Genomic DNA, 27,598 nt, shown 5'->3' on the forward strand with positions numbered 1-27,598 from the left:
TAGTTGAGTTTGTAAAATGTAAAAGCCGGGCCTGTTCATGAAATATTCAGGTAAGGAAGTGCATGCTGTGTTGTGGAAACTATCTTGCTTCTGTTTGAATTTTTCGAATGATCTATTATAAAAGCATATCTCCAAAAACTGTGGATGAAAGTCTTGATTACCACCACTGAGTTTTCTGCCTGGGATTTTGTGCTAACCACCCAAACTAATTAAGGGAAATTATCCTAATTTGTTTATTATGTTAATGATCTGAATTAATTTATAGCAATTTAGCATGTATTACTAAAGATTTATTATGTTTCCTACCAAATGACTTAAGAGCTATAAATCCCATGGTTAAATGTAATTAGTGGAGACATATTTATCGACGGGGATAATTACATCTGATAAAAGTTCTTCAGTTAGGCTTAATTAAAACAGATTATTCCCCCATAAATGAAAAGTAAATATGGTAATTACTGGTTTGATTTTCATTGCAACAAAAAATAAAAAATAAAAATGAATATCTCAGCATTTTAATTTTTAAAAAGGGGTGGGAAAGTAAACTATCTAACTGATTACTTCTCAATAAACGATGATTAATAATCCCTGAGAAAGATGCATTTTACTGGAGTAAACATTTTGCTACTTAATGACTAAAGGGCAGACAGTGCTCAGGAAAAATATCAACCATTAGCTCATTAAAAAAAAAGTGGACTCGAGCTGTTTTGAAGCATAATGAAAAATGTGTCAAGCAAATTATGTGTTCTTCCAATAATACTAACTCGATGTAGCAACGCAGGGGAGAAAAAAAATTGTTCTTAAGCGCACTCCAAATAATTTTGCTGATGATAAAATTGGCTAGTCTCTATTAGATGGAAAACAAATTTACAACTCATCCCCCCCTTCCTGATGCCAGCAAAATATGCTTAATGCCCATTGGTGCACATGGAGAGATTAAACCACAAATCTGAGCTTTCATCACTTATTTATTCCCTTTTTGCAAAGCACTTCAGCCCTGGCCCTGCACTTTGTAAATCACTTTGCAAACAGAGCAAGGTGTGTGTGTGTGTGGGGGGGCAAACCATATTTTGGAAATGCAATATTGTATACGAATGGATCCGGATGAAACCTTGCATTAAAATTCAATTGCAGACCTTAGATCAGTTGGCTAGGAATTTGTTGGGGTACCTTGAATTTCAAGGCACCTCTGTCCTGGTGATTATTAAGGATACATCCGAATAGGAGGGTGTTGTGGTTGTTTTTTACACCATTTGTGTAGGAATGATCGCTGGGTCTGGAGCACACTTCCCTTCCCCAGGCAGCCTCAGCCTGCCTGCAAGTGTGACCTCGGGGTGCGGGGCACAGTCCGCCTCACAGACAAAGCCACAGCTGTCTGAACATCTTGCCCTCTGTCTAACCTTTTGCGGTCTCAGTAGTCTGCGGTGCCCTGTCTGTAACCTTTGTCTCTGAGACCTTTTGTCTCCTTCGTCATGCACTGTGCAAGGGGAAAATGACGCAGTGGAAACAGGTGCCAAAATAGCTTTGTTACCACCCCACGATCTCGGGACTGGAAGATGTGTAAAGGTCACAGCCCAAAATGTATCTGCCTGGGTTTGCATATTGTGTCAATAAAAGGAGGCTCCACAGAGCTGGCCGGCAGCTTGCTTGCAGCTCACCTGTGCGCAGCTCTCCTGCATTATCAACTCCTGCCTCGTGTCCTTCACTTCACATTTGTATTTTTTTTTTTAATTCTCCACTATCCCAAAGGCTCAGGGCACCTCATGACTCGAAAACAAAATCCAGAGAGATTGGAAGAATAGCGGAATTAGACAAAATGTATTTCTGCACAGAATTTATGCAGAGCTGTGTTGAAACGGTGTGTGTGTTTCACAAAAAAATAAAAATAAAGCAAGAGTAGTACCCCCCCTCCCCAAATTTATGGCAATTTTTAAAGGAGTCACACTGTTAGGGGGCAAAAGTGTTCACTCATCAGGGTGAGGTTGGGAGGCATTGCCCTCATTCTGAACTGGATTCATGATGTCAGCATAGAGCCAAATCTGATTGGCTACACGTAACGTCACCATCTCATCATGCTTGCTTTGCATTTCCTGACAGGTTTGGATTACATTCTGAGGAAGAAAGCCATAAGGAACAGAGGCATAAGAAACAGGTGGGGTAGTGAGTAGACAGCGAACAGGAAATGAGAGGAAAAGGTTTTAGGAAGTACTTCTTCCCTGAAAGCCCCCCTCCCCCCAATGAAACAGCACCATGTTCAGCACCATCCTAGTATTTTTGTGAAGACTTCAAAAACAAAAATAAAATCGCTAACTGATGTGGAAATGTGGTGAGTTGAACGTAATGGAAATGGATAGCTGTGTCAGGAGTTCAGCCTACACTCGAGTAGGACCCTGGCAGAGACACATGCCCGACTGGCGTGTTCTCTCCCTCCTGGCCGATTGTTCTGGAGTTTCAAAAGCTTTCTTTAGCCCGAACATCACAGCGACCGATGCCAACAGACATCGTCACACTTAGGGATCCGCAGAGTTTGCGCAGTTGCGTAACAGACCTCAGCAACTCAGCATTTTGGCTAATCTACTTTATTTACATATAAACACACACACAGAGCACTGCAGCATGGCTCCCTCTCTCTCTAGCATCAGACAGCAAAGAGAAAAAGAACAAAGGACAGTAGTCCCACTACATGGACCACAGTAACACAAACATCCTGTCTCCGTCACTTCCCACTCTGTGGAGTCAAAACATACACCATCATGTGATAGACAACAACACCATGACTGCAAGCATGGATCAGGAATTCTAACAAGCTGTACCCCACCACACCCACAAGTTCTGTCCCATCTAAAATCTCAATACTTATTGTAAAGAATAAGAAAGTTTGCAAGTGGCTGTAGCATATGATGCCTTTAAATCTCCTTATGAATATTTATTCTTCTCCTCCATCTCCTCTCTCTCTGTCTTGGCTTGGTGAGACATCCCTCATTATATCCCTGCATTCGATAGTCAGAGGCCTCTTTAAACATTTTTTATTCATCATTTCAAAGGATTAATTCGAGCTAAATTCTGAAGCCAAATATTACTAATCCTATCACTTGGTTCGGGGCAAAAGAAGTAAAACAATTTCTTTCTTTTCTGCCCGTGTGTGTGCTCTGTTTTATCTTTGTGTTCACACTGGCGCTGCTTGTTATTGTTATTTTGCGGTTTCCAGAACGGAGCCCCCATTGAACTCACCCAGCAGATCTCAGCGATCGCTCTTTCTGAGTGCTTTCATAACAAGGGGCCAGCAAAACTGATATGGGGTCTGCATTCTTAAGAAATGATTACTGTACTTGCCCTTAAGAAAGGACAAAGAAAAGAAAAAGAAACATTTCTGTACCCCACTAAGTCTGCTCAGCCCATTCCTATCAATGCCTAGATTCTTCCAGACAAAGTTCAATATTTCGTGAGTCATATTCATTGCTCATTAAGATTCATTTGCTATGGCATCTTTGAGTTTTTCCAACTTCCCTTTCTTCCCTTTTGTTTAATCAAGGCCAGAGATGGTATTCTGTTACTTCCATTATTTTCGTCGGTTATTCTTTTTCTAACCTTTTCTTTAAGAAGATAATAATGATGATGATGGTTTTATTATTTATATGCTGCCCATCTGACTGGGTTGCCCCAGCCACTTTGAGTGGCTCACAACAAAATATTAAAATCATGGAAGTGTGCTCTTTAATGCAGTCCCCACATAGGCTGCCTGAACTTAAAGCAAGGGTGGGTTTAGGCTTGTTGGGTCTACTTTGTTTTCTACTTAAACACCAAGATCTACTGACCGGAGGCATACAGCTCAAAAGACGTACACTTTGAATTACAGAACAGGGTTCCCACGAGCACATTTTTAGCCTAGGAATTTGATTTGAGTGCCAGAACTGAACTGAGCTCACATGCAAAAGTCTGTTCCTCAAAGCTGCCTTCATTTCAGCAGCCCAACTGAGGTGCAAAAAGTCCTTTTATTTTCATTAAACAATTGGAAATTAGAAAGAAGCACTGGCTGATCTACTGCAAATCTCCTGGATTCCAAGAGATTCTGATGATCTACCTTTTGCCCAACCTAATCTAAGAAAGGACCCTTCAGAAATCCACATAACACTCACATGCTGTAGATACCTTATCTCAGATGACAAACAACTGGTTGGCCACTGTGAGACCAGCATGCTGCATTAGATGGGCCTGTGGCTTGATCTAGCCAACTTTTCTTATGTTCTGAGGGTGCTTAGGCAGGTATTCTTGCTTGTTTCTCTGTATAGGTTAGACTTTGGAGAAACTTGCCATTTTCAGTTTTGCTCAATTTCTCATCTTAAGTAAGTTCAGGTCAGCCTATTTGTTCATCTGTTTTGCTTTTTTTTTTTTTAATAAAAAAGTTTGCAGAAGCATAGAATGGCAGATGAAGATGATGGCGTTTATGGAGCTGGCTGATCTCACCGGGAGAATCCGCGACCAGAAAGAAGAGGAACATCAAGCAGACTGGAAGAAATTTAAAGACTATTTGAATAAATATTGTAATATTAAAGATATGTAAACAATTAAGCCTAGGATTAAACTGGAATTAAATTTATAAATAAGAAAATGTACAATAAGGAAAGTTATGTAATATAATTAGGACTGTGATATGGTCTTTTGAAACACTGATATTGGAAACTGCTACATATAATTACTAAGAAATTCGGATGGAAGAGATTCGAGGAAGTCAAATATTATGTTTATGAAGATGGATGGTACTTAATTTTAATTAATTAAGTGGTAATATGCTGTATGTATCTTTTTTCTTTTTTCTCTTTTTCTTTTATTCTCTGTTTGTTTATATTATTGTTAATCTTTTTTATTATTATGTTTATCTACTGAAAATAATAAATATTATTTGAAAAAAAATTTGCAGAAGCATTTGTGCTCACCTCCATGCAGAGTTCTCTTAATATGCAATTTTTTTGCAGCCAGGTTTACTCCATTTAATGCATCTGTTTCACACAGACAGGATTTTTTGGTACACTTTCCTCGAATATAGCCTCGTTTTTTGTACACATTCTTGGGTTGGAGAACTGCATCACAGTGAAATCCAAAGGAGGGCTGCATTTCAGTTTGCCTACGTTGGTTTAGGAAGTGCAAAGTCAGTAGGTACATGCTGAAATCGGCAAAGGGCCAATTTATCCTCCAGCCATGCCTGGCTTTCTCTACAAATTGAAACAATACACCATTCTGGATGTGACAGGAATTTGCACATGAAGCACAATTCACCCTTGCTTTTACAGAATCCAAGAGTGCAATCAGTTAGAAAAAGATCCCATTTTCTTACTCTGAATTAGTTCCTTGTGTTTCTAAAGGGAAAAAAACAATATTCTAATGGGATGCAGGCCCTAGCATGTAAGTCAGTCATGCAGAATACAATTTAAGATGTTATTCTGCCGTGAACCTCCTTAGTGATTTTAACCAGTGCATCAAATAATTGCTCAAATCTTCACCCAGCTGAAGGAGATGGAACACATTTATGTATTTTGGGTTCTTGGGGCAACCCAAGAACTTGGCTTCCTGCATTTCTGGACCTGCTATAAACCTTCTCAGTAGCCCAAGACCTCCTTAGAGAGCCTCCCAGAAGACCTTATTATCTGTTACTTGATTCACTGCTTGGGTAGCAGAAGGTTCTTCAAGAAACCACTTGTACAAAACAACACCTCCCTCTTCTCCAAACCTAGCCAAAGCTCAGAGTGTAGGCTCCAGTGTATTGACAGTTATTTTGATACACAAGCTGTACAGGGGCTGTGAAGCGAATTGAAAGAAAAGGACGCCATCAGCAAAGGCGCGTTGTTGTTTTTAATAGGGAGCAAGGGATGGCTGCTGAATGCTGTGGCATCTTTAAGGAGCTCTCAGAGTTGTTTCTTCTTCTAGAATACCAGGCAGCAATCTTTCCACGCAGGGGTGAATGAATGTTAAAAGTGCAGATATCCAGGAATAAAAATATACTGCGTATGTCAGACATGGCCTCTATTTCTGGTCTCCGAAAACGGAATAGATACAGTGGTACCTTGGGTTACATACGCTTCAGGTTACAGACTCCACTAACCCAGAAATAGTATTTCAGGTTAAGAACTTTGCTTCAGGATGAGAACAGAAATCGTGCAGCGACGGCGCAGCGGCAGCAAGAGGCCCCATTAGCTAAAGTGGTGCTTCAGGTAAAGAACAGTTTCAGGTTAAGAACGGATCTCCAGAACGAATTAAGTACTTAACCCAAGGTACCATTGTATTACAGTGGTGTCCAAACGTTTTTCAAAGAGGGCCAGATTTGATGAAGTGAAGGGCCAAAGTTGTAACCTTTTTTTTTTTTAGGGTTGAAGTCGTTGAGCTTTTTTAAGGATTAAAGTTGTTGAGGTTTTTTTAGGATTTTACCTCAGGAAATAAACTGCCACAGGGGCCGGATTACACCGACCAGTGGGCCACATTAGGCCCCCAAAACGGACTTTGGACATACCTGGGTATAGGGATGGGAAAATCTGTCGATTTCTCTCAGGTTCTCATTTTTTTCATGAACATTTTATTTGGTACACATTACCGGGCTGGAGAACTGCATTGCACAATTCAGAGAAGAGTGAATTTCAAAGGATGGCTGTGTTCACATATTTGTTTCGGAAAGTGCAAATTAAGTAAATTCACTTTTCCGTGTGAACTGGATCAAATTTCTCCCCCATCTGTAGATATGTGTTACCACTGAACTCGTCTCCAGACATTTATCCAGGGCTCAGCAAACTTTTATTTTTATGCCACCTGCTCACTAGCAAATGTGTGGCTCAAACAGAATAGATACTTATTCAGGAACACGTTTTTGGCTTAAACATGTTAGCTAGGTTTAGGCATAGTGTGCATCTCATGGTGAACCCTGCAGCTGCATGTACTCTGGACTTTAAGAAGGTTGATTTCCAAAAGCTTAAGGAACTACTGGTTGAGCTTCCCATGGTCAGAAATACTCAAAGAGAACAGAGTCCAAGATGGGTGGGAGTTTATTGAAGGTGAAATATTGAAGGCACAAAGACAGACAATTCCAACACGAAAAGAAATGTGGGAGGCATCTAAAGAAACCGGTGTGGCTGCATAAGGGGCTTACAGATGTAAGAAGGGCATGTATAAAAATTGGAAGAAAGGAGAAATCATGAAGGAATGGCATACACAAGTAGCCAAAAGTTGCAGGCAAGAAGGTCAGGCGGGCCAAAGCTCAGAATGGTTGGAAAAAGTGCCACAGGGTCCCATATAGAGATTGAACCTGCAACCTTGGTGTTACCAGGCCTGTGATCTAACCAACTGAGCTATCATTTGATAATTTGTATTTAAAGGAACAGACAGAAGCACAAAAAGCGAATGATTGCTTTAGAGAAGGAAAGACTGGTCAAATCTCCAGGCATAGTTGCTCAGTATGTGTTATTGTATTATTTTTTCCAGCAGAGCTCAAAAGTAATACTGATAATGTGTGGTTGAACTGTAAAAATTGAGCCAGCAGAGTCCTCAGGAGGATGGCAAAGATATAATGTTAGCTGCTAGGGCTGAAGCAGTCAAAAGCTTACTTTCTGTGAGGAGAAAGCTAGTAGAAAATAATGATTGGACTTGATTCGATTTTTACTTTAACCTAAAAAAATAGCAAAAAAGAGTAAATGCACATTTCATAACAAAATAATGATTTGGCCAATTAAGAGTGGGTTGGCCTCACCTCTTGCACTAGGCCGAAGACCACCAGCCTATGTGGTTTTGTTATCCATGTAAATTGCCCCTAAAATCATTTGTGAAGAAGGGAAGAATTATTGGAAAGGAATAAAATAAAACTGGCATCTGGTTCCTCCATTGCAGTTTACCTCATCAAGGGCAGAGTCAGGTGTTGAAAGTCCTATCCCTGTGGCTGGCTCAATGGCACCTCTGAATGTGTTGACATCTGTAAGGTACCCACATCCCAGCGACCCACATCAGTAGATGCCCCTCTCTGCTTTGGGTCATTGTGTGAAGCATCAGAAGACAGTGGGACTCTGGGGAATGGAGGAGCAATTCAACTCAGTTCACATTCAAACACAAGCTTACCTAATCTGCAGTGCCCGAAACATTATACAAACCGAAACTCGTTCATCTTTCAAAATTTGTACTTCTGTGAATTTGTGGCTCTCCAACCAAGCAGTGTGAACAACAACAACAACAATAAAAAAAACTAGTGAAAAGTGTGCCTAAAAATGCATGTTAGTAAAAATATATATAATAAAAACATGCATTACTGTATATTAAGCAAGCATGCATACAAAAATGTGTACATTAGGGGAAATTCACACTACGGATGAATTTGTATGAGGATGTGGGTTTGGGGTGTTTTTTTGTTGTTGTTGCAAACTCACATGGAAATGTACAGAAGTGAACTTAAGCCTATAAAAACGAGAAAGGGGCGGGGAAAGCCTGTATTGACAAAATCTGCCCATCCCTAGTGGGATGTGACATGTATTTTCTCATAGAACAGAGCAACGACCTTAGCTTTCTTTGTTTCAGTCTGCTCACCTTGGCCAATTAGTTGAGCAAGCAGCCCAACCCTTGGCACGTTTACACAGGAGGCGAGCCCTGCCGATTCTATAATTCTAACCATTTCTGTGCGACTTGTCCCCAAGTAAGAACTGTGGTAGGGCGAAAAATGTTTTCAGGACCGTGGTGCAATACTGGAAACCCAAACTTCAGCACCAAGTTGGCTTAATGAGATCATCTGCTGAGAAATATTCTCCCTAGCTGAAGGGGAAGGAGAGCAAATCGAGTAGCAGGATAGGATGAAAAAAACAAAACAAAACCCAGAAAGGCAAAAGAACAGGAGTAGAATGCAGAGAAGGAGGTGCTCCTGGTGATTTACTGTGGGCTGTTAGAAGAAAGTGACTTGCCAATTCATAAATTCACGGCAAGCCTGTTTTTTGTATTATCATCTCTATTATCTTCAGTCTTCAGGATTGATAACGTACTACAGAAGTAATCTCTAGCCCTTTCAGTCTCTGTCACCTAACTCACAGACAGCTTCTCCTTCTTTATGGCTTTGCTTCAACTCTGTTTCCGTGACATGCTGTGTGTTTTCATGCTGCTTGAGGGATTCAGAGACGCTTCAAAATGAAGCTTTTTTTTACTTTATGGGAAGCAGTTCCTGGGGCTCTGACTATCCTCTGAGCCTGTGCATATGAATAATATTAGCTCTAAAAACTCACGCAATCTTTGGCTGCTCTAACAAGAGCAGAGGGTCCTGATCACAGGAAACAATTGTTCCACACTAACACTCGTTCCATTCTGCACTGCTCAGGCCATGTCTGGAGCACTGTGTCTGGTTCTGAGTGCCACATTTCAAACAGAGACCGATCAATTAAAGTGTCTCCAGAGAAGGGGGACCAGGATGCGAAGGGGTCCTGGAAATCGGGTGCTATAAGGAATGGTTGAAAGAGCTTGGGATGAAGAAGAGAAGATTAAGAGGAGGCATGACAGCTGCCATCAAGTCTATGAAGGTCCTTCACACAGAGGATGGAGCAGACACATTGCCTGTCTGTTGCTCCATGGGGCAGGACAAGAACCAACGGGTTGAAATTGCAGGGAAAGATATTTCTGCTGAGCATCATTCTTTAATGGAAAGATCTGTCTTACAGTGGGACAGCCTGCCTTGGGAGATGGTGGGCTCTCTTCCCATATTATAAGTAGAGGCTGGAGGGCCATAGGGTAATGGCTGTAGCTCATGGATAGTGTGTATGCTTTGCATGCAGAAGGTTGCAGCTTCAATCGCTGGTATCTCCAGGTAGGGCCAGAAAGGAGTGCCTGTCTGAAACCCCATAGAGCCACTGACAATCAGTGTAGACAATGGTGAGCTGCTTGGACCATTTGGTCTGACTGGGTATAATGCATCTCCCTAGGTTCCTATGTCAGGGATGCAGTAGTTGCATCCTGGATTGCAGATCCTAGATTGAGCAGGGGGCTGCCCTGGATGACCTCCAAGGTTACATACATACATACATACATACATACATACATACATATCTCCAGATTTCACATACAGTGGTACCTCAGGTTACATACGCTTCAGGTTACATACGCTTCAGGTTACAGACTCCGCTAACCCAGAAATAGTGCTTCAGGTTAAGAACTTTGTTTCAGGATGAGAACAGAAATCGTGCTCTGGCGGCGTGGCGGCGGCAGGAGGCCCCATTAGCTAAAGTGGTGCTTCAGGTTAAGAACAGTCTCAGGTTAAGAACGGACCTCCGGAACGAACTAAGTACTTAACCCGAGGTACCACTGTAATGCTAATGGGGTCTGTACTAGTGGCAACTGACTGGGAGTGAGATCTTGCAGTGATGGTGGATAGCCTGAAGAAAACGTCAAACCAGTGTGCAGGTGGTGTGAAAAGTTGGATTCCATGCTAGGGATCATTAAGGGAAGGGATTGATATAAAACTGGAAGGATCATAACGCCATTGCAAAAATCTGTGGCACAAACTGTGCTTGGAATACCTGTGCACAGTTCTGGTTACTGCCCCTCAAAGAATACATTGTAGAGCTGGGGAAAGGGCATAAAGGGGCATTCGAAATTATCATGGTGGTGGAACATTCTCCCATCAAAAAAGGCTACAATATGGGGGGATTTTTAGTCTCTGCAAAAAAAAAGCATGTGAGTGGGGAAATGAATAATAGAATTGTAGAGGGGACCCTGAGGATGATGGGGCCCAACCCCAGGAATATGCAGCTGCCCAGGGATCGAACTTGCAACCTTGGCATTATCAGCACCATGCTCTAACCAGCTGAGCTATCCAGCTGACATCACAACACATAAGTGTATAGAAGTATGCATGGAGCTTTTATCCATCTCACATAACACTAGAACTTGGAGACATTCAATGAAGCTGAACATCAGAAGATTCAGGAGAAACAAAAGAAAGTACTCCTTCACACAGCACAGAGTTAAACTATGGAATTAGTTCCCTCAAGAGGTAGTGATGGGCACCAACTTGATTGGCCTTTAGAGTGATTTGGACAAATTCAGGGAGGACGAAGCTATCAATAGCCACTAGTTAAGACAGCTGTGCACTGCTTCCAGAATTGGAGATGGAATACCCATGAATATCCATTGCTGGGAAACACAAGATGGGAGAGTGCTGTTGTGCTCATCTTCTGTTTGTGGGCTTCCTGTGTGTTTAGCACCTACCTTTATTCTCTGTTTTGAACTGCACTTTTGTTTGGTGTTGTATTCTGTATTGTTTTTAACAATACCGTTGTTTTGTTATGACCCACCCTGGGACCTTTTGGTGAAGGGTGGTTACGGAATATAACCATAATAACAATAACAATGATAACGTCAACAACATCTGGAGGGCCACTGTGAGAACAGGATGCTAGATGGGCCTTTTGTCTAATCCTCGCATGGCTCCTCGTGTTTTTTTGGGGGGGTTATTTTGTATAGGGATTTGCAAAGATCACATTCGCCCAGCATTCTCCAAGTTCCTTTGCACTGCAGTCAGAAGAGGCCAACTGCCCTCCACGGGGCTATGAACCCCTCTGAGATTCATTACTGCTGCCTCAATTACTCAATATTCAGTATCATGTCTACTGTGGCCTTTTCTCAGGAGGTGAGTGATATCTCACCATGGCATTATCCAATATCCCCTGTCCCCAATACGCTAGGTGAATAATTATCAGCTACTCTTGTTCACCCAAGCCTATCTTTATGTCCTTAGCGGAATTGGCTTCTTCTGTCTGTTCATAATCAGATAGAAATTGGCTCAGGAAGCAAACAAGCCTTTAAGGGCCTTTTGAAAAACAAAAGGCTCTGCAGCCACCACAAACAGCGAGAGAGCGTTCTCATAATATGTTTCTCCGGCTTCTTTGCAAGTTATCACTGGTTGCACACCTCAGTCTATGTTCATGGAGTATGTCTGCTCCCAAGCGTATGTGTCCATCATAAACTGAGGCACTCCAGACTCCATATCCTACGCAGAATGCCATGCCTGCAGTGAAGGTTTTAAGAACAGAAGAAAAGTCTGTGGATCAGGCCAATGGCCCATCTAGTCCAGTATCCTATTCTCACAGTGGCCAACCAGGGCAAGGGCACTCTCCTCTCCTACAGTTTCCAGAAACTGGCATTCAGAAGCATTGTTGCCTCTGACCACAGAGGCAGAGCATAGCCAGCATGGCTAATAGTCATCAAGTCCTTTAACTAGTTTCAGTGCTTTTTTCTGGAAGGATGCACGTAGCAAAGGACAAGGGAGAAGTCACGTGAAGTAACTAAACAGCCTTGGCCCTGTATACCTGAAGGAGCGTCTCCACCCCCATCGTTCAGCCCAGACACTGAGGTCCAGCGCCAAGGGCCTTCTGGCGGTTCCCTCACTGCGAGAAGCGAGGTTACAGGAACCAGGCAGGGGGCCTTCTCGGTAGTGGCGCCTGCCCTGTGGAACACTCTCTCACCAGATGTCAAAAAGAACAACAACTACCTTTTAGAAGACATCTGAAGGCAGCCCTGTTTAGGGAAGCTTTTAATGTTTGATGTATTACAGTATTTTAATATTTTTTTGGAAGCTGCCCAGAGTGGCTGGGGAAGCCCAGCCAGATGGGCGGGGTATAAGTAAATTTATTATTATTATTATTATTATTATTATTATTATTATTATGACTGGGATGGGAAACAGATGGTCTTCCAGATGTTGTCAAACTCCAGCTCCCATCATCCCATCCACTGCGAATTGGAGTCCTTCAATATTTGGAAGGCCGCAGGTTCTCCGCACCTGAAGTAAGAGAAAGTAAGAGAGCAGAAGCTTCACAGAGGCTGGTTTTCATGAAAGAAGATCATTGCTCTTTGCAGGGTTCCACTGGGGAATAATGAGGGTGCATGTGATGGCTTTGTGGCGGCAGATTCCATCCTTGACCTGTGCGCTATAATTAGAATGCCTGTAAATAGTTCCACTGTATATAGTGAATGGAAGGTTCTCACAAAGGTAGAGAGAGCAGGTGGTGACCCTGGAGGTGTGTGCATGCACCTGCAGAGCCGCCACACACCTGGAGCTCCCTTTGCCTTGCGGAAACACCTGCCACATCAATGTCCCGATAAGCACAGCAACACCACCAGGGGACTGTACTGCCATTGTCCCTCCTCCTCGTCAACCAGTGCCGAGATGAGCTGGGAATCTCTCTGTATGGGAGAAAGGAATAAAAATGGCCCGCATCATGGTTCATTATGAATAAGAAAAGTCAACTTGTAGATGCATTGTGGGAGTGAGAAGGGGGAGAGCGAAATGACGACGACTTTCTTCTTGCAGGCGAAATTAATTAGGAAAGGGAGAAAATATACGATGCTTTGTTTCCTAAGCAGCGGCAGGCTTGCGAAAATCTACACACTCCTTTGTGCTTCTTTTGCTGAGACAGGTTTGTCAGATTCCCCCTCCCTCCTCCTCCTCCTCCCCCCGCCACGTACACCCTAATACATACATTTTGAGCAAGGCAGAGGAGATTTCGCCGTGGGTCCATCAATCGCTCTTCCCCACTGTTTATACGAGACAGAGAAAGCAAGCAGAACACAACCTTTAATTAGCAGCAGGCAGGGCAAGCCTATCCTTCATTCTTTGCACCTTACTTTACGCTGGTTCGTCTCTCCTGATTTTGACAGAGCTGCTTTTGATTTACTCCAGAGAACCTACCTTGGTGTCAGCCTGATCTACAGATTGCACCTTGCAAACAAGGAGTGCTGGAATGGAGAGAAGCAGCGGAGGGGCCACAGGGAGAGAGGGAGGCCGGCAAAGGAGGAATGGCAAATGGAAAGAGAAGAATAATTATTCTGCCTTAACCTAATGTTGTTAATCTATATTGGCCATTACAATCTCGAGCATCCTGCTTAGTGGGGTATGCAATCTCATAGCGCCAGGATTTTTATGCAAGGAGTGTATCTAATATAGCGGACTGCCTCCTCATCCATCATCATAATTACTGTGTCATAATTTGCTGCCCTCCTTCGCCTCTGCCGCGAAGAGATAGGGGAGGCCTTTAAAGTGCTTGAGAAGGTTAAAAAAAAATTAGAGGAGGAAATCACAGGGTGTTTTATGGGGAAAGGCAACCCGTATTTCTGCCCTATTTATTTTCTACATTTGCCTGTCAAAATGGAATATATATTTCATCGAGGAAGTATAAATTTCATCCGGGGTTCCAGGCGGGGGTGGAGGGCGTGACATGAGTTTGGTCAGCCCAAGACATTTTGCTGCCAGAGGCAAAGGATGTTCTGTGTGGAGATCTAGAGGCCAGGAACCCCGCTGTTGAAACTGGGTTGGGATGGCAGGTTGGGATAGAGGAGGAGAAAGAAGAAACAGAGGAGGGAGGCTGAATTGGGGCGGGGGGACGACCTGGATTGGAGGAAGGTGGCATCTCTCCTTTCCAACCTGACTTTCAGTCACTTTGGGAGGGTGGGGGCAATTGTTTTGAGATAGGGAAAATTATGGGGTTATTTAGCTGGTGCCTCTCCCCCCAGTTCCATTGGAATACGTGAACTGGAAGCCAGCCATTTTGCAATGCATTTCTCCAGCCAAGCAATGCGTACAAAAATTGCATATAAATTAAATTATGCATTTAAAAGCATATACTGGTAAAAACAGCATACAAAATGCATTGTACGATGGGAAGTTGCTTTGCAGAAATGTGTACAAATTCCGTACCAGATGTGTACGGTAGGAGACAGTTGCACAACAATGCTGACAAATTTTCATGAGAATGGTCATTTCTCCCCCACAAATTGATGTGGGATGTAGGGAAGATCAGAAAAATGAGAAACTGAGAGACCAAAGTTGACATATCTGCCTGTCCCTAACTGAGAAATATGAGGTATTTGATGTGGTCTCCCTACTTACTACAGTGGTACCTCAGGTTAAGTACTTAATTCATTCCGGAGGTCCGTACTTAACCTGAAACTGTTCTTAACCTGAAGCACCACTTTAGCTAATGGGGCCTCCTGCTGCTGCTGCGCCACCGGAGCACGATTTCTGTTCTCATCCTGAAGCAAAGTTCTTAACCTGAAGCACTATTTCTGGGTCAGCAGAGTCTGTAACCTGAAGCATATGTAACCTGAGGTACCACTGTACTTGTGGGGTGTACACATTCATTTGCATTGCATTATAGATGGAAACATTACCTCACTAATTCCTGCATTTGCCTACATGTCATATTTATCTGGATTGGGGCCATATGTTTGATGAGAGAATTGAGGTGTCCTGTGGCTTTGAACAATGGAAAAAAATCACGAGCTTTTATCCCGATATTTCATTTCATTTTAGCACTGCGCTGTTTCGTTGTTGTTTCGCTGTGATTTTTTTAATGACATCTTTCCAATTGTGATTTTATCATTTTGCCACATGCTGCCCCGAGAGCAGCGCTAGACAGCTGCCCATAAATATCCATTGCCAGGAATTCTGTGCAATACCCGGGAGAAAGTCCCATTGAACTCGGTGAAACTTGCTTCTAAATAGGTATGCATAGAAATAAATATATATATATGAAAATCAGTAGAAAGTTGCAGAATCAGGCTAGAAAATTGAGATGACTGCTGGATCATCCTTCTTCCCTTCCCCAGAAATAATTTGATGGGACTTCCCATTTCATAAAAGAAAATGTAAAAGTTTCCACTGTGGGTTTGAACAAAATATATATTGAACCTAGCTGTTGTTGGCATTAAAAGGTAAATTCGTGCATATCAGAATATTTAAAGCGTCTTAAAACCAGCTAATATTATTCTATTACTGGAACAGATCTAAATGTAAATTTTAATTTATTTATTTTTTTAAAAAAAGGGGAAAAAATGACTTTCTCATCCATTTCCATCACTGGTATTATGTAAAAGATGACACTTATCAGCTATCGAGAAGAGCAGCTTTATTAAATGTTAAATAACCTTTAACAGCAGCATATTTAATCATAAAAAGTTAAACTGACAGTGGTGTGGTTTGCATGGTATCACCTCCAAACTCGACAGCATCATTCCTCATATATATTGATAAGTACAAGACATCCATAAAATCGCAGGCTCTGTAGCCTTCTATTTATGAGAGCCCATCTAAAACTCATTCATTGCAGGTAATATCAGTAAGTCAATTCAGCTTAGCCTGATAGCTCATAACTTCTTAGCCTGTTGTATTTACTGAGCCATAGACTGGCCTTTCTTGGAATGTGCTTGAGAAAATGACTTGGACTGAGAGACTATTTCTTCTCAAAGTATAATCAAGTGCTTCAAAATGAACTCCATAACTGCAGCTCCAGACGGCATTAGATCTCAGCAATGCTATCGAAACAACGGCTTAGGTAATGCTTTGAAAGGCGGACCAGAGACCCTGGGCCACCTGCGTGATTGTAACAACCCAGCCAGAGAAATCGTGAACGAGCCTGCCAAATTGAGGTGGGTTGTAATGGGAGCATTTGCTGCCCACAGCTGATCACGCCTTATCTTTCCATGTCCTTTATGAGCCCTGCATAGGCTGGCCTGAGAGCTGGACAAAAATACTCTGGGCATGCAGCTATAGCCACCACCTGGAAAAGAGCCGTGGATCACTATTTTAGCATAACCCTCAAACGTCCCGATTTGCCCGGGACACCCCAGAATTAAAGAAGTCATCCTAGGTTCTGATGGGATCCTGGAATGCCCTGTGTTCCCCTTCCAGCACTGACATTGCTGAACTCGGGGAGGAGGATGAGCCAGTTAAGTCCAGTCAAAGATGACTATGGGGTGCAGCGCTCATCTTGCTTCAGGCCCAGAGAGCCGGTGTTTGTCCGCAGACAGCTTTCCGGGTCATGTGGCCAGCATGACTAAACTGCTTCTGGCGCAATGGGACACCGAGTGCCAGAGCACACGGAAACACCATTTACCTTCCAGCGGCAGTGGTACCTATGTATCTACTTGCACTGGTGTGCTTTCGAACTGCTAGGTTGGCAGGAGCTGGGACAGAGCAATGGGAGCTCACCCCATTGCCGGGATTCGAACCACTGACCTTCTGATTGGCAAGCCCAAGAGGCTCAGTTGTTTAGACCACAGCGCCACCCGCAAGCAGCCAGTGCTGGCTCTTGTGATGGTGCAGTGCTGTTGTGAGCCAGCTGACTCCTGTGAGAGCACGACACCAAAAGGCACATGTTCTGATGTTCTTCACAGGAATGTTGGAGGGTATGAGTAAGGCCAAAAGCCAGTCATTTAGTACCACAGAGGGAAAACATACAGCAACCATTTGCCCAGACTGAGTAGAAGCAAAAGATATGGGAGCTTTCTATCAGACAGTGGCACGGGCTTGGCCCTCGCTGTTGACTGATATCGTGGGCCAAGGGAATTCTGGGTTGTTGTGTGAATGTACCAGTTATAACTGCTACCATATTACCTAGGGAGTAGCAAGCCAGTGCCTGGTCCTGCAGGCCCCTTGCAATTTCTTCAATTGCTTTAGGTGATTTTTATTATTAAAAAAGAAAGCTTTAAGATTGACTAAGAAATTAACACTTTGTCATATATTGGGCTCCCGCTGTACTGTTGGCCTCAACTCCTTAACGAATCCTCGACGGCTGTTGCCGCTCTGGTAACAGGATTAATTTTTCAGCGTGTGTAGGATGCCATTTAGCATATGTGGCATGTGGAGAGCCAGGGGATAAATGAAGAAAGAAGGCCAACAGAACAGGCACTCCCTCTGAGGATTTTTCTCTCGTTCTCCCTCCCTGGGTGTACGCAGAAATAGATTCAGTTTAAACCTTGTTTGGTGGAGTGGAAAGCTAAAAATGGGAAGAGAGAGAGAGAGAAGAGAGAGAGAGAGGAGGAAACACGATGAAACAGAACGCTCCCCAAAAGTTTGCCACACTGGTGTTGGAAATCTCCACACAAAAAGTGCACGGCACAGACGTGAAGGGGCTTTTTCAAGCTTGTACAGAATGCCAAACAGCTGAAACGGCAACAGGAGCCCTGAATGACATCTATTTTATAAGGCTAACAGCAGCGCTTGCTTAAAAAAACGTTTAAAGAGAAGATTTGGCTCATATTCCTGGATGCAGGCCCGTTCTCTACAATTGCCTCGTTGTGCAATGAACATTTCCACGGAAACCATCAAGTCTGTATGGCGGGGAGGAAGCCAAGTGTCAGGTAAAGGCTGAGGCCCCTTTCCCAAGCACAGGCTCCCCGCCATTTTTGAGCACAACCCAAGGTGCTGATTTTTAAAATAGGTCCTCCAACATGGTACCAGGGGCACCACAGTGCCCTCAGACATGCCCCTCATGACTGCCAAGGCTCTTTGCCCCCTCCAGTTCCTTATTTTAAAATTGTGACCTTGTGGCCTTTTCTTCTTGCTTTATTTTTTATGTATGTGGTTGTGGCCTGCTGTTGTTTTATCATTATTACCCACACTTCATCTTCAGGTTACAACAATTTAAAATTTGAAACAGTTCACAACCATAGGAATAGGGTGGGCTCTTCTGTTTCTTGGGGGGGAGTGGTATTTTTTGGGGGGGATAGTTTTCCTGATGTTTAAAGGGGGAATTCTCAGTAGCATCCGTTTTTCTTCTATGAATTGGGTGTTTTGTGCTGCCCAAGACACAGCCTTAGGTATCCTAAGATGTACCCAGGCCCTAAAAGTGGCCTGTGGATGGTGAGGCACTTTTTGATCCAGCAGACTAGATAAAGCGGTTCTCCACTCCTGTTGCTAAGGAAGCATGATAAGACCTTCTAAACATAGAATCAGAATTGTAGAGGTGGATAACCAAGGCTTATCTATAGTCCAACCCCCTGCAATGCAGGAATCTCCACTAAAGGGGAAAAGGTTGTTTTCTGCTGCTCCAGAGAAGCGGACACGGAGCAATGGATCCAAACTACAAGAAAGAAGATTCCACCTAAACATTAGGAAGAACTTCCTGACAGTAAGAGCTGTTCGACAGTGGAATTTGCTGCCAAGGAGTGTGGTGGAGTCTCCTTCTTTGGAGGTCTTTAAGCAGAGGCTTGACAACCATATGTCAGGAGTGCTCTGATGGTGTTTCCTGCTTGGCAGAGGGTTGGACTCGATGGCCCTTGTGGTCTCTTCCAACTCTATGATTCTATGATTCTATGAAAGCATCCAATCTCTGCTTAAAAACCTGCAAAGAAGGAGAGTCCACAACCTCCCGTGGGAGACCATTCTACCATCAAACAGTTTTTACTGCCAGAATGTTCTTCCTGATGCTTAGTTAGAATCTTTTTTTTTAAAGTAATATTTATTAAGAGTTTAAAGATTACAAAAAGAAGAAAAAGAGTTAAACAAAGCAAAACAATACAATACATAAAAAACAAAAAAACACTACTTATCTTAACAAAACAAAAACAAAAACAGAAACAATTAAAAACACATCCAGTTTTTCCATATCTTGTCTTTCATTTACTTGTTTCAACGACCTCCTCACACCTCCCTTTTTTGTATTCTAGTTCAGTTAGCTATTTCAGCAAATCCTTTCCATCTTTCTCAGTTTTTGTCCTATAATTTATCTTAACACAATCTAACCTTATTTTTCCCCCTTTGGCCCATTAACAGTATATTTTTACTTAATTCTTTATAACATTTCTGCTAAAGCCATATAACTTCATTCCAGCATCCTTCTAACATTCATTAATTTTACAGTGTTTCTGTAAATAATCTTTAATTTTTTTCCAATCTTCTTCCACCGACTCTTCTCCCTGGTCTCGGATTCTGCCAGTCATTTCTTTTTTTTTTTATAATATTTTTATTCAAGAATTTTTTCCATATAAGCATAACATACATAAACATACAAAGACAAAAACAAAACAAAAAAAACATGTACCATTTCATATCCTAATTTCTTATACCTTTCTTCCCCGACTTCCTCATGCCTCCCTTTTCTGTATTCCAAATTCTTATCGATTACTCAGCAAATCTTCCCTTATTTTAATTTAGATTTAAACTAATCTTCCTTATTCTCCTTGTCTTAACCATTGCTAATAGTAACCATTTACTTTCCAGTCCAACATCATTCTAACTTTCATTAACTTTGTGATATTTCTTTAAATAGTCCTTGAATTTTTTCCATTCTTCTTGCGCTGCTTCTCTTCCCTGGTTTCGGATTCTGCTCGTCATTTCTGCCAAGCCCATGTAGTCTATCACCTTCATCTGCCATTCTTCCAGTGTGGGTAGCTCTTGCGTCTTCCAGTACTTCGCAATGAGTATTCTAGCTGCTGTTGTAGCATACATAAAGAAAGTTATATCCGTCTTTAACACCCCTTGGCCGACAATACCCAAGAGAAAGGCCTCTGGTTTCTTGGTGAAAGTATATTTAAATACCTTTTTAAGTTCATTATAGATCATTTCCCAGAATGCCTTAATCTTCGGGCAAGTCCACCAAAGATGAAAAAATGTACCTTCAGTTTCTTCTGCCAGTCATTTCCGCCAGTTAGAATCACCTTTCTTGTAACTTGAAGTCACTGGACATGTTTCTGTGTAAGATAGTGGCTGCAGCCGTCCAGTTCAGTACCACAATTTACATGTCAAAAGAGTGAGCTCTGTGGCCACAGTGTCAAATGGATGGGCCTTTTCCCCATCTCACCTGGGTGGATGCCATGGTCCAGTATATCTGAAGGAGCATCTCCACCCCCATCGTTCTACCTGGACACTGAGGTCCAGCGCTGAGGGCCTTCTGGCGGTTCCCTCACTGTGAGAAGCCAAGTTACAGGGAACCAGGCAGAAGACCTTCTTGGTAGTGGCGCCCGCCCTGTGGAATGCCCTCCCACCAGATGTCAAAGAGAACAACAACTACCAAACTTTTAGAAGACATCTGAAGACAGCCTTGTTTAGGGAAGCTTTTAATGTTTGATGTATTACTGTATTTTAATATTTGGTTGGAAGCTGCCCAGAGTGGCTGGGGAAGCCCAGCCAGATGGCCGGGGTGTAAATAATAAATTATTATTATTATTATTATTATTATTATTATTATTATTATTATTATCCTAGAATGGGCACAATAGGCCAAGAGGCAGGGAGGCAGGGAGCTGGGCACGTGTGAGTTTTACGCATGCTGGAAGCTGGGGAGACTGAGGCATGTCTTGCTCCGTGCTGGACCCATGCTGTGGGTGGGGGCTTCCCTGGAAACCTAATGGGGAAGCAAGCTCTGCTGGAGTGTTTATGCTGTGAGCCCCTCCACCCTATGCTCAGAATGTATATATGTGTAAATGAAACCATATATCCTAAAAACACCACCGTCTCCCTTGACTTCCATTCCAAAGAAACTGAACTCTGGATAAGTGCAGGCATTCCTCAAGTCTCTCACCGCTTGGAGATTGGGGTACGTGTGACCGTATAAATAGTTATTGGCCCAACGCCACCCAATAATTTCCAAGAACTACAGCTACAGGGACATTTTTCTTATTAACACCTCAGATTTTGCTTTTTTAGAACTTGGAAATACAACTCTAGAAAATAATGTGAGGAAACAAGTTTCAACTGAAATTACATTTTGTGGAAATTAACCAGGAGGAGATTGGAAGCACCTCAAGGTATTTGCTTTGTGGCCTAGAAATCCATTTAACCCCTGAATGTTAGAAAAATGTGGGAATGAAGTTATATGGCTTTAGTAGAAATGTTATAAGGAATTAAGTACAAATAGATTATTAGAGTATTAAAAGAAAAAATAAGGTTAGAATATGTTAAGATAATTATAGGATAGAAAACAGAGGAAGATGGAAAGGAATTGCTGAAACAATTAACAGAAGTGGAATACAAAAAGGGAGGTGTGAGGAGGTCGTTGAGATAAGTGAAGGAAGGATAGGATGATGAAACTATATGATGTGTTTTAAACTGTTTTTATTTTGTTGTGTTAGTCTAATGTGTTAGTGTTGTGTGGTGTTTTTGTATTGTATTGTATTGTCTATTTTGTTTTGTAGTGTCTAAATTGTTGGAAAAGTAATAAATATTATTAAAAAAAGAAGAAATCCATTAAACCCCTTTTGCCATCCTACATTAATGTCAGACTGTTTCATAACCAGGAGAGCAGCCCCAATGAAAACGTATGGTTCAAGTTGAAATTCAAATTTTGTTACATCCTCCGTTAATGGCTGCTAATATGTTTCACAGTCAACTCAAACGTCAGGAAAGGAAATCACTCCCTTTATCGCTCGCCTCTTTGAAATCCAAATGGCAAAGCCCTACATATCCACAATACATGGTAGCAAATCATCTTTCATGTTCCATGGGAAGAGAAGTATAATTAAAGACATCTTGTCTCCCGGCTGCCATTAGTAAGGGATAAGAATCAATCTGTCTGGAAACTTCATTCTGATCGGCTGCTTTTGTGATCATAACAGAGGTTCACTTAATATGTTGTCTTTGTCACACGGTGCTAACATGGAGAAAATAACGCAAGTGGGTTTTTTTGCTGCTTCTCCCCCCACCCTTTTTGCAGAGCGTTTCATTTTTCACTGGGCAAAACAGGAGGGATGAAAGGAAGACACGTGCAAGGCATGCAGCAGGGGAATTGGCTGGGGAAAGTAGCAAGATATATAAAGGTAAAGGGACCCCTGACCATTAGGTCCAGTCATGGACGACTCTGGGGTTGCGGCGCTCATCTCGCTTTATTGGCCCAGGGAGCTGGCGTACAGCTTCCGGGTCATGTGGCCAGCATGACTAAACCGTTTCTGGCGAACCAGAGCAGCGCACCGAAACGCTGTTTACCTTCTCGCCAGAGCGGTACGTATTTATCTACTTGCACTATGATGTGCTTTTGAACTGCTAGGTTGGCAGGAGCAGGGACCAAGCAACGGGAGCTCACACTGTTGCGGAGATTCGTACCGCTGACCTTCTGATTGGCAAGTCCTAGGCTCTGTGGTTTAACCCACAGCGCCACCCACGTGTTGTTATTTTTTTTAATAAACAAAGGGAAAAATTGGCACTGAAAATTGGGAAGAGAAAAAGAGAGAAGGGAGAGGGATGCCTGGGAGATGTAGTTTACCCCTCACAGAGCTACAATCTCTAGCACCTTAACAAGTGACAGGTCCCAGGATTCTTTGGACGAAGTCAAGGGCTTTAAATGTATTGTGTGTATGCAGTCTAGATGGTGGCATTGACCGCTCTGTGGATGTGCTTGGTTTGACCTGTACGCAGGACCACTTCTTGATATCCTTTTTCTGCTTACCATGTGGGATCAAGCACCCTAGTTTACTTGTGGGATGTATCATCACTGAAGCAGTCAAGTACAACATTTTCCTGTTGCCTAGAGTGGACACACATGGGGATGTGGCTCCAGACAGGGAGGACTTCCTGTCATACCTGTTCTGGAACCTCCTCCCCTTGTGTGTGGTCAGGTAGATGGGCGTGACCCTCCCCTTTTCTCCTTTCGGACTCCTCTTCTGGCTCTTAGCCAGCAGCACAGGGTGCATCCTTACAGAGGATGGAAGCCACAAGGTAGAAAGTCGGAGGCCTAGCTCAGACTTCTTTTCTCTACAAATGTAACTATAACCACAACATAAAGCCTGCCTTCAGATTACAGCTGTGAACTGAATGTAAGTAAACTTTACTCTTCCTTTTAAAGAAGAACGTCATTTTATTATTATTTTAAGAGGGAAATAAAAGGGGAAACTTACCAGGAACAATCCAGGCTGGACAAGCCAGACTGGATTGCTTAATTGAAATGATTCTAATAAATCCATCAAGTTGCTTCCAGCAATCTGCAAGGGAATGTGCTCTGCTGCTTGGGGAGGGATAATATTTAATCAATATATCCTCTCCTACCTTCCTCAACATTCCCATGTTACTGAGGATCTAGGATACTTGAAATGAATGGGCCGACTGCACGAATGCCGATGACTGAAAACTCATGCTGAATCTTACCAAATATGCAGAGCTAACAGAGCACACACACTATGAGATGGTGGCAATGTTTTTCTCTTCTTCCCTCTGCCACCACTTCATCCATGGAGTTATGCCCATTTGAGCCCTTCCAGGAGGCACAGGGTTTGCTGGAGTTCCAGAAGGCGAACCTACAGCAGTTCAGTTGGATGCCTTCACTCAATCCTTTACTGATAAAGCCATTCACATTCAGATTGTCTTGGATGCTAACATTATGACAGAATCTAAAGCAGCAGTTTCAGAATCTGCTGCTTCTCACAGCTGCTTGGATCATCTAGCCCAGGCATAGGCAAACTCAGCCCTCCAGATGTTTTGGGACTACAACTCCCACCATCCCTAGCTAACAGGACCAGTGGTCAGGGGTGATGGGAATTGTAGTCTCAAAACATCTGGAGGGCCGAGTTTGCCTATGCCTGATCTAGCCATTCTTGAAGATGCTATGAAAGTGAGCAAGCTGGGTCCTTGTCCATGCTGGATAATTAAATCTTATTGGTTGCAAACATTTGGATCAAGGGTGTTAATACATCTTTATAAGAAGGGGAGATACCTCCATCTGTTTTTAAGATGCTTTTCATAGAATCATAGAATCATAGAGTTGGAAGAGACCACAAGGGCCATCGAGTCCAACCCCCTGCCAAGCAGGAAACACCATCAGAGCACTCCTGACATATGGTTGTCAAGCCTCTGCTTAAAGACCTCCAAAGAAGGAGACTCCACCACACTCCTTGGCAGCAAATTCCACTGTCGAACAGCTCTTACTGTCAGGAAGTTCTTCCTAATGTTTAGGTGGAATCTTCTTTCTTGTAGTTTGGATCCATTGCTCCGTGTCCGCTTCTCTGGAGCAGCAGAAAACAACCTTTCTCCCTCCTCTATGTGACATCCTTTTATATATTTGAACATGGCTATCATATCACCCCTTAACCTCCTCTTCTCCAGGCTAAACATGCCCAGCTCCCTTAGCCGTTCCTCATAAGGCATCGTTTCCAGTACTTTGACCATTTTGGTTGCCCTCCTCTGGACACGTTCCAGTTTGTCAGTGTCCTTCTTGAACTGTGGTGCCCAGAACTGGACACAGTACTCCAGGTGAGGTCTGACCAGAGCAGAATACAGTGGCGCTATTACTTCCCTTGATCTAGATGCTATACTCCTATTGATGCAGCCCAGAATTGCATTGGCTTTTTTAGCTGCCGCGTCACACTGTTGGCTCATGTCAAGTTTGTGGTCAACCAAGACTCCTAGATCCTTTTCACATGTACTGCTCTCAAGCCAGGTGTCACCCATCTTGTATTTGTGCCTCTCATTTTTTTTGCCCAAGTGCAATACTTTACATTTCTCCCTGTTAAAATTCATCTTGTTTGTTTTGGCCCAGTTCTCTAATCTGTCAAGGTCATTTTGAAGTGTGATCCTGTCCTCTGGGGTGTTAGCCACCCCTCCCAGTTTGGTGTCATCTGCAAATTTGATCAGGATGCCCTTGAGTCCATCATCCAAGTCGTTGATAAAGATGTTGAATAAGACCGGGCCCAAGACAGAACCCTGTGGCACCCCACTAGTCACTCTTCTCCAGGATGAAGAGGAACCATTGATGAGCACCCTTTGGGTTCGGTCAGTCAGCCAGTTACAAATCCACTGAGTGGTAGCATAGTCAAGACCGCATTTTACCAGCTTCTTTACAAGAATATCATGGGGCACCTTGTCAAATGCCTTGCTGAAATCAAGGTAGGCTACATCCACTGCGTTCCCTTCATCTACCAGGCTTGTAATTCTGTCAAAAAACAAGATCAGGTTAGTCTGACATGACTTATTTTTCAGAAATCCATGCTGACTATTGGTGATCACAGCATTCCTTTCTAGGTGCTCACAGACTGTTTGCTTAATGATCTGCTCCAGAATCTTCCCTGGTATTGATGTCAGACTGACTGGGCGGTAATTATTTGGGTCCTCTCTTTTCCTCTTTTTGAAAATAGGGACAACATTTGCCCTCCTCCAGTCTGCCGGGACTTCGCCTGTTCTCCAGGAATTCTCAAAGATGACTGCCAGTGGTTCTGAGTGGTTTTATCGCTTGCTGTTTGCCACCCTTGGTGCCTTTGGCAGGAGGAGCAGGATACAAATTCATTAAATAAACAGTAAGGAAACAGCAGCATTCTGTGCTATCTCAAAGATCAAGTTTTGTTTGTTTGTTTGCAGAACATATTTAAATACACACATATATTAACACGAAGGTCCACAATATGCTTCCCTCTGACATTCATATGGGAGTGCTGACAGTCACATTTAAATGATTGCCATTTTTCGCTAGAATTCTCTCAGAAGTTTTGGACCATTTGCATTTTGTGTGTTTGTGGGGGGCTTATCCACATCCATAGGTGAATACCAATGTTCCCCAGATTCCAGGCACTCTTTGTAGAAGGTGAAATAAAGTCACAACAAATCTCAGACCCAGGAACGGGGTGCCTTTCCTCACCACAGCTGAATTGAACACTCAATTCTCACCCCCACGCCCAGTTATCTCTCCCAGATCACTAGGCCAGTAAGTTACAGATCTGTGCTCATTAAACTGGGGGAGGGAGAGGGAAGGGGCAACCTGCCCATCATGCATATGTTGACAACCAATTTATTCGCCGGAAGATTGTGAAGAATGGCGCAGCGTATCCATGTCAGTTGGAGGGCACTGCACTGTATCTGTTGTCATCATCATTAGAAGGGTTACAAATGACCTTCCTGGAGCCCAGCATATATCTTTTGGACAAAGTGTCAACAAAAAGATAATAGGGGTGATTTCAGACTGCCCTAGTCCTTTCCCTTAGCTATACCTATCGTTGGAAAACATGCATGAATTCTCTCTCGCCAAGGTCTCTCTCCCACCTGTGCAACGTACACAAAAAAAGGAAGTCTAGCTGGATAATCTTATTTTGAGATACTGATATGGAGGGGCTGGTGGGGACTTGTTGCTGACGACGCCAGACTGCAGACTGTCTTCCAAAGGAAACCCGTCTCTTGTCTCAATCTGCAGTTGTTTACCTGTCGCTACATATGCAACATAAGGAATTACCAGCAGACCAGATGGATTGCTCAGGGTTCCAGATCACATTGAGAGTCTGCATGTGTGTTTAGTAGGCTCCCCTCTGCAGACGTGTTATTTATAACTTATCTTTTTTATTTATCTGTAAAAATAGTTATATACTGCCAAGTCGTATAGCATATCCAGATGGCATGCAGCGATAAAGACAAGCACAATGAAACATGAAACGCGATTGAAACAAGACAAAATATTCATGAATATGACTGGTTTTATTCCGTTTCCGAGCACAATTCAAAGTGTTGGTCTGACCTTTAAAGCCCTAAACGGTCTCGGTCCAGTATATCTGAAGGAGCGTCTCCACCCCCATCGTTCTACCCTGACACTGAGGTCCAGCACCGAGGGCCTTCTGGTGGTTCCCTCACTGTGAGAAGCCAAGTTACAGGAAACCAGGCAGAGGGCCTTCTCGGTAGTGGCGCCCTCTCTGTGGAACGCCCTCACACCAGATGTCAAAGAGAACAACAACTACCAGACTATTAGAAGACATCTGAAGGCAGCCCTGTTTAGGGAAGTTTTTAATGTTTGATGTATTACAGTATTTTAATATTTTTTGGAAGCCGCCCAGAGTGGCGGGGTATAAATAATAAATAATAAATAATAAATAATAAATAATAAATTATTATTATTATTATTATTATTATTATTAT

At 42.9% G+C, this 27,598-nt stretch overlaps 1 long non-coding RNA gene across 1 annotated transcript in view; it reads left to right on the forward strand.

The window, feature by feature from the left end:
* LOC310757426 overlaps window positions 1–21,774 on the forward strand; it is a 37,617-nt gene extending 15,843 nt beyond the window's left edge. Inside the window, exon 3 of the long non-coding RNA XR_014545193.1 lies at window positions 21,668–21,774. This is a non-coding gene — a long non-coding RNA (uncharacterized lncRNA). The remainder of the gene's footprint in view (window positions 1–21,667) is intronic.
* The last annotated feature ends 5,824 nt before the right edge of the window (window positions 21,775–27,598 follow it).

This window comes from Podarcis filfolensis (genome assembly GCF_964270895.1).
Source record: "Podarcis filfolensis genome assembly, chromosome: 2".
Taxonomy (NCBI): Eukaryota; Metazoa; Chordata; class Lepidosauria; order Squamata; family Lacertidae; genus Podarcis; species Podarcis filfolensis.